This window comes from Pavona decussata, unplaced genomic scaffold (genome assembly GCF_977016875.1).
Source record: "Pavona decussata unplaced genomic scaffold, jaPavDecu1.1 SCAFFOLD_510, whole genome shotgun sequence".
Lineage (NCBI taxonomy): Eukaryota > Metazoa > Cnidaria > Anthozoa > Scleractinia > Agariciidae > Pavona > Pavona decussata.
Window position 1 is genome coordinate 475,775 of NW_028145827.1, and position 7,658 is coordinate 483,432.

General features: G+C 39.6%; 1 pseudogene; it reads left to right on the top strand.

Moving 5' to 3' along the window:
- The first annotated feature begins 370 nt into the window (after positions 1-370).
- LOC146450050 (putative G-protein coupled receptor No18) lies at positions 371-1,388 on the top strand (annotated as a pseudogene).
- Positions 1,389-7,658: the final 6,270 nt, after the last annotated feature.

Below are 7,658 nucleotides of genomic sequence, written 5' to 3' on the forward strand. Positions count from 1 at the left end.
ATGCAAAGGTACATATCCTAGTTGTATTGATCATAAATTAAAGTTAAAAGCACACCTGCCTTTAAATTAGAATATTAAGAATCATCTTAATTCCTGTCATTTCTACGAATCATTTCCTTGACCAAGAAAGTCATCTAAACATTACCTGGAAATCAGGGGAAGTCAGAAGAAGTTTACCTTAGCAGTTGTTTTGTATTGTGGAGTGGACATTTCCGAGCAACAATATAATATGGGATGCTCTATGAAGATAACTCAGTTCAAGCAAATTTTTACTGGATTTAGCAACCATGACCCTGCTTCGATTAATTAAAAAAAATTGAAAGGAAGCCTCAATATTTAAACGAAAAAATAACTAAACGCTTGGCTTAAAATGACCTCGTACTCGCTTGAAACCATTTTGACGTCCATCTTCATGATCACTGTCTCCCTTGTGGCTGTTATCGGTAATTTTATGGTCATCGTGGCAATCCTGTGGAACAGAAAACTTCGCACAGTGTGTAACTTTCTTTTCCTTAATCTCGCTGTGGCAGACATGCTTCAAGGAGCTATCTCCATGCCTCTTCGTCTGGCTGATCAACTCAATCAAACAGACATTCACAAGCCACTGATTCCATGTCTTGTGGTTATACCACTGACTGTGTTTCTTTTTGGTGCGTCAAACTTTAACCTGACGCTAATAAGCCTCGATCGATTCCTGGCATTAAGACGGCCTTTCCTGTACCCCTCTTTGGCTGTACCTTGTAAAGTGAGCATAATTATCGCAGTATCATGGATACTGATTTTTGTCATGGCGTTTTTGCCCATAATGGGATGGGGAGCCGCGGACACCGCTAAAGTTGCTGATATCTGCTTGTTTTCCACTACGCTTAGCAGAGAGTATCTTTTCATGTTATTTTCTATCGTCAATTTAGCAGTGATAATAATCCTCGCATTCACCAACGATTTCATCCTCAAAGCTACAAGAAGGCAAATTCGTCAGATACTTAGCATCAATGGAAACCGCGGCTGGATTTTGAAGAAACAGTCGTCAATCGCTCCCGTCAACATCCGATCATCTGCCGACAGCAACACGACTAACCTCCGAGCGCACATGCCGAGAACCGGCGTGGGGAGTAAAGAGCGTAGGGCCACAAAGATTGTTTTGATCGTCGTCGGTATCTTCGTGTTTTTGACAACGCCAATCACAGTGATTGACATCATCAGTTTGTTGGGCTGTCCCACATGCACTCCGCTCACCGTTGTCAAGGTAACAGTGTTTATGGCGTACGCTAACGCTTGTGTCAACGTGTTTATTTACGCGGGCTTCAACACAGAAATGAGAAATACTTGGGTGGGATATTTTCCGGAGCGCTACACAAGGAGTTTTGAGTCGTTTCAGGGGAGAATAAGTGCAGACGTGAATTAAAAAAGGGATGATTAGAACGCCGTCTGAATCTGCACGCTGTTGGCTGCCTTATAAGCATCTGACTGTCGCTACTGCGAGTGGAATAATTGTTTTCTTAAAAATAACCAAGAAATATTGCTAGATCTGGCTGATTTCGCTTTGTAAGAATAACGAGAGGACAACTTAATGGACGCTATTTCTCGGGCATACTATAATGGATCATATGCCATGACCGCCAATCAAATCCCTGGAACTGCATTATACAATGATCCAGTTTTTAATAATTGATGTTATTAAAAACTGGATCATTGTATAATGCAATTCGAGCGATTTGATTGGCTTAGAGGCCATGGTATATGAGGCATTATACCATGCCCGAGAAATAGCGACCATTAAATTGTCTTCTACTTGTACTTGCGAAGCGAAATCAGAAAAATCTAGCAATATTTCTTGATTGTTTTTAATAAAACAATTATTCCACTCGCGCTTGTTGGATATGGGATGATTATAGCCAACTCGGCGCTACGCGCGTCGTTGGCTAACTATCATCTCTTATAATCCATCAAATATTTTCGCTCGCGCGCGATTGGTCTAAACGCCTCACGTGACCGAGTATACCCCAGCTAAAACTAGGGAATATCCGATGATATTCCCCAAGTGATATTCCCCAATTTCAAAAACTTCAAGGCGCGTCTTGTTTACAATTAAAATTAATGTCAAGATGGGGGAACGGTTTGCTTTTGTGACAAAAGGAGAGATAAACCTGCTGGTCGATAAAGCAGTATCAGAAAACAACATACGCTCTAAACGTTTTTGACGGTAAACTGTTCTTAAACAAAATGTTCAAATACTCAAGCTCGTTGCTACATGTTGCGAAAAATATTTGAAGGTTAATAACCGCAGTAGCCTCTATTTGGCTTTAAAAATATGCTCAGATATTTGTCCTTGGACATTATCTGTTCCTCGAAGCTCACAGTTTTCCTCGAGCTTCGCTCTAGGAAAACTGTTCGCTTCTCGGAACAGATAATGTCCGCGGACAAATATCTGAGCATATTTTCGCACCAAATGGAGGCTATTGTTTATATATCCAACGCGCGCTCGTGGAATAGTTGTTAATTACTCCTTGCGCGGGAAATGAACGCGGGGGCCTTCTGAAAGCTTCGCGCGAGTTCCGGTTAGTTCCTAATCCTAAAACCTTCTGAAAGCTTCGCGCGAGTTCCGGCATGGTAAGCAAACAGCGACTCTTTAATCGAAAAACATGCCAAAGCAAGGGACCTGAAGGCCTATCCCAGAGAGAATGAAATCCCTGAGCACTTCACTACTGATAAAACATGGGTTATGGGCAAGGAAAAACGGTTCCAAGGGCTTTCATCTTTTCAGTGACGGTCACAAATCTTCAAATGCCCGCCCATGTGAAACAAAACTTGAGTCAAATGTCCGGGGAATGCTGGAGGTAGGGACTGATTACACCTGGATTTAACTCGTACATAAGCCTCCCTCGCTTATAACTTGTACTGCTGTGTGACGTGATACAGTTAATGGGGCCATTTACATCAGCAATTTATGCCGCCATTTTATCTGCGGTTTTAAATCGCCCGTGAAAAACTAACGACAACCGGCTTCTGATTCAAAATACAGCTACTTAGTCAGGGATCAGTTGTTTCAATGAAACTGAATCAGAATATGTGCGATATAACTGATCAGTTGACGCGTTTTTTGCTCACCTCACTACACATGCCAAAAGGTCCGCGCGTCTGAAATTTAAATAAACCAATCAAAGGCCAACACATGAAGTCTACATTGAAGGTGCAGGAAAATCGGGTCAGTTGGCGCGGGGGTATTAGCCTCATTTGGTTGGCAATGAAGTGTTACATTTTGGTAGAGGCATTGGATGACGTATAGACCTCTTTCATAAATGGAGGGCTTAACTGATTGTTATTCTTTTGTATGCATTTAAAGTAGCCTTCCTGGCCTTGCTAGCATGTGTAAAAACAAAAGTATTTTCAGTCAAAAGCGAGGTCAAGAAGGCTTATTTGCATGCACATAAAAGAATACTAATTATGCCCTCCATTATGAAAGAGGTCTATGAAAACCTGTTTTGACTGCCACTCCGGCGTCCTGCGGGCTCAATGTCTGTATGGCAGGCATGCGTTCTGCTATCATCGCAACAAAATCGCAATCAAATCGTCGTCAAATCGTCTCAGGGAATTTGTACAGGCGATTTGAGCAGTGATCGTGCTTAAAATCGTTGTCAAATTTAACATTTAATCAAACCTTGTCTAAAGGACTGAAAGATAAAGAAGTATATAAAATAAGGGAATAAAAATGCCTCGGAATAAAAAAAATGAGTTATTAGAAAAGGAAACAAAATGGAAACAAAGGAACTATTTCACGCTCTGGTCATCAAGTATTCTGAGTTAAGGGGGGATTCTACCTAAATTTGAATGAAATTTGAAGAGGTTTTAAGAAGGAATAGAAGAAAGAAAATGATTTTTGGAACACCAACAGACGCAAGAGCTCCTCAGGTTGCCAGTGGACTAACTTGGTGTCCGTCTATTAATTATTAACTACAAACTCTAATTTTAAAACTTCACTAAATCTTCAATATTTCTTATTTCTCTTAATTTTACCAATCCTTCTAGAAAAACTATCTCCTCCCAAATATACCCCAAAATTCACAAAACACAGATTCACGGGATGAGTGTAGAGTTTTTAGATTGCTTGAAACATGAACGAGATATTTCCATTAAAGCCATGTCAAGTGGCGGAAAAATGGCGTTTAGGTGAAATCCCCCCTAAACCAATGCGTTCAGTAAATGTAAATACAAATTGAAAGAATAAAGAGCGCTCCGATTACAAAGAAGAGAAATTGACCTGATTATTTTCAATAAAAGCCTATCAGTGGTCTATGACAATAGCCGGGTGATATGTTTTCATTACAGCCCTCTAGCTTAGGGATTGTTAGTCCATTTCATATCAGATATGTGGTTTGCTTGTGGTCTATATATTGGACTCGATATAAGCCCCACTAAAATGACCTGAGGTAAAAATTCCATAAGATAGTCATCTTAACGTTTGATAAAATTCCTTTAAATTCCCTTTTTCTAAATTCTTCTATATGAACAGAGGCACAGGAACAACCAAAAGAAGGGCGTAAAAAAGGAGGTTTTCAGAAAATGCAAAACAAACTTGAACTTTATTCTAAGATACCTCTAGGCACCCTATTTAAAATTTAGCAACAGGAAAGCTTAGAAATCATGATGCCTGTTGCAGTCTACACGGCGTCGAGAAGTTGAAATCTTTATGGTTTTTTTCTGAGGAAACCACAAGGAGTCCACAAGCAGGAGTCTAATTAACCCTTCAAGCCCTAACAGTGATCAGCGTCAATTTTCTCCTTGTATCTTGATCAATGCTTATTCAACCCCTGAGGCATGGGAATAAAGGATATGATCACCCAAGGTGAATTTTCTTCAGTGATGTTTTAATAACTTCTCCCCAGTACTTTTATAAGAAAAGTATTGGGACAAGATAGGAGAATTTGTTCTTTGATATTAGGAGTTAAAGGGTTACCAATAAATTATCTTATGACTGTGGCGCTTACACACGTGGAGGATTCCGGCGGAGATTGAATGAAACGCGTAGATTCCACGAAAAAAAAGTTATTGGTGAAATGTTAACAGACAAGACACCCACTTTAATCTCTATATCGTTATCTGTATTAAAGAATTGACAGTGAAGTATTGATCGTGGACTCCGACGAGAAAACGATTATTTAAAACGTCCCCAGAGAAATACTTGTGAAATGTTTGTGGCTAGTCTGATGCGGCTTTTCGTCTCGGCCAAGAGACTCTTCAGAGACTTTCACAATTCTCGTTGAGCATCGCGCCCAAAGTCCCGTTCGCAAATTCAAGAAGTTAGAAGTCTGTCCCTCTATCGCAGAAGGATTCCCAACCTCATGTACACGAGTTGAAAAGAGAAAAGAAATAGGAAATTTTTTCACAGTTTAAAACACTTTTCAATTGCCAGGTTGGCCTTCAAGAAAAACGTTCAACGAAACACTCAGTTTCTTTAAAACTTGGTTATGATCGTTGAATTCAATTTGATAAAACTACTACGCATTGTATCGCACCCATTTACGAAAACATTCACTGCAAGGTGCTATGACCAGCTCTTAAACTAAGGAACCTGTAACCTCAACCTGAAGTAATGTCTGTGAAACATAGACTGATACTTAGCCGATGGGGCCCATGGCCGAGCGGGCTAAAACCAGGAGATATTTTCGAGATTGAGCAGGACAATTGTTGTTGTCACTGAACATAAAACAAAGCAGTTTTATTGAAAAACTGGAGATGGTCTTTATTAGTTACATTCTTCTCCCCAACACACGAAATTATCTATGTTACAGATTGTCTGCTGTTTACAGAACATCACTAGTATTGGGTGCACCATGACCATGTTTAGACAAAACGTTTGGTTTTACAAACAGAAATGATAAGGTAATTTGGCCACCGTAAAGAGATTCGAGTGCTGACGTTTCGAGCGTTGGCCTTTCGTAAGAGCGAATCCCGGATTCGCTGTGTTGAAGCATTCGTTTCCACTCCCCACGAACGCACCACCACAGCTTCTTTAGAACCTAATTCCTTTATCCATATTTGGACAGCGTCACGATGTGTTGAATAATAAGTCATTTTTATTGGCAACACCTCTGACAAAAACCGCGGGCTTAGTCAATCGTCTATCGGGGTTCCTAAGAAAGGCTTTATGTCCTTTGGTTGTATCCTGGTTTGATCCTTTTTCAGCTTAAATAATGAGTGTGTGAGATTTTCGCAGAATTTAGTGTAAACGACTACTATATACCGAGTGGGTCTATCTCTTCGGTATGCGGTCATGTGACCTTTAACGGACCGCGCTTGCGGCTTCTTCACGGTTCGGTCTAAATGTACCAACGGGCCACCAGCACAACACCAGCGGACCAGGGGCCCTGCGATGAATTAGCATCATCGTGTCCACTTGGGAGAGGGGAAGTATTGCTCTTAGTCGCTTTAGGCGCTCCATACTACAGCCTGCCTCGTTTCAACTGTTGTTCAACCGTTGAACTGATAACGACTTACAGTCTCGAGCCTGAATGTAGGCTCGGTGATTTTTAAATCAAACTTTTGATTAACTGAAGTATGTAAATTGTGAACGAGAATAGATCAGATAAAAAATCGTTTTTTTATTCGCATTTTCTTAAGATTTTGCGAATCAAAACAAAGGAAACTACAAAAACCACCTTTATGATTTTTCTTGAACGTACTTCAGAAAACAAGCTTGTGAAATAAACTGGTTCAAATTCGCACTGTTTAACATTTTCTTGAACGAAACCTATATATTTTTTGTTATACATAGACTTCCCTTCCGCTTAATAAGAAGTGTTTAAATTTACTTGCGCAGGAAATTAAAGAAAAAGTGTCAAACAAAAACAAAAGGGACGTGAAAAGTTTACACATTGACCAAAACTAAACATTGATAAAAGATTTTTATTTAGATCGGGAACACTTTCCATTTTAACTGTCCAACTAGTGTTTTACTTAGCGCTGTTCGTGTTAATTGGGGCAAGGGACAGTCGATTTAAGCATTGCGTACATTCCAATTTTTGTGAAATCGGAAACGTTTTATGTGAAAGCTGAATAAAAGATACGAGTTTCCGTCTCAGTTTCTGAGCCGCATACATCCATGAAAGCAATGAAATGGTTTAAACTCAAAAAAAAAAAAAAAAAAAGATTTTCTATTGACGAATTTTGAGGAAATGGTACAAGAAATCAGAACTGTCATTGTGTAAACAAGCTCAGTAAACATCGAGAAATGAAATTAGTTCAGGTAACACTCGGCGTGAAAATCGTTCGGTGATCTTCATGTTAATAAGCAGGTTTTTTTTCTTGAGCTGACAAGGAGATTTTCTGAGAAGTCTTAAAGCTTCCCTGCAACTACAAAAGCTTTCGTAATTGGGTTAAACTTTTGGCCAATACAAGCTATTTCCTTTGCCCTCTCTGGCGTTTGCTTTAATTAGAAGGTTTTTGTACGTCAATTTAAAAGTTTTAATGAAAAAGTTTAACCATAGGAAGCGAATTAACAGCTGCTTGCTTAGTGCGGGTTAGTTTAAGGTAAAACTCGATAATGAATTTGACTTTGATGAAAAACAAAATTATAACAAGTCATTAGAATTCGCATTGCATTGAACCGTTAAGCAAGGAATTCAGAATGGCAGACCTCTCCTATCGCCTTCAGTAGAAAA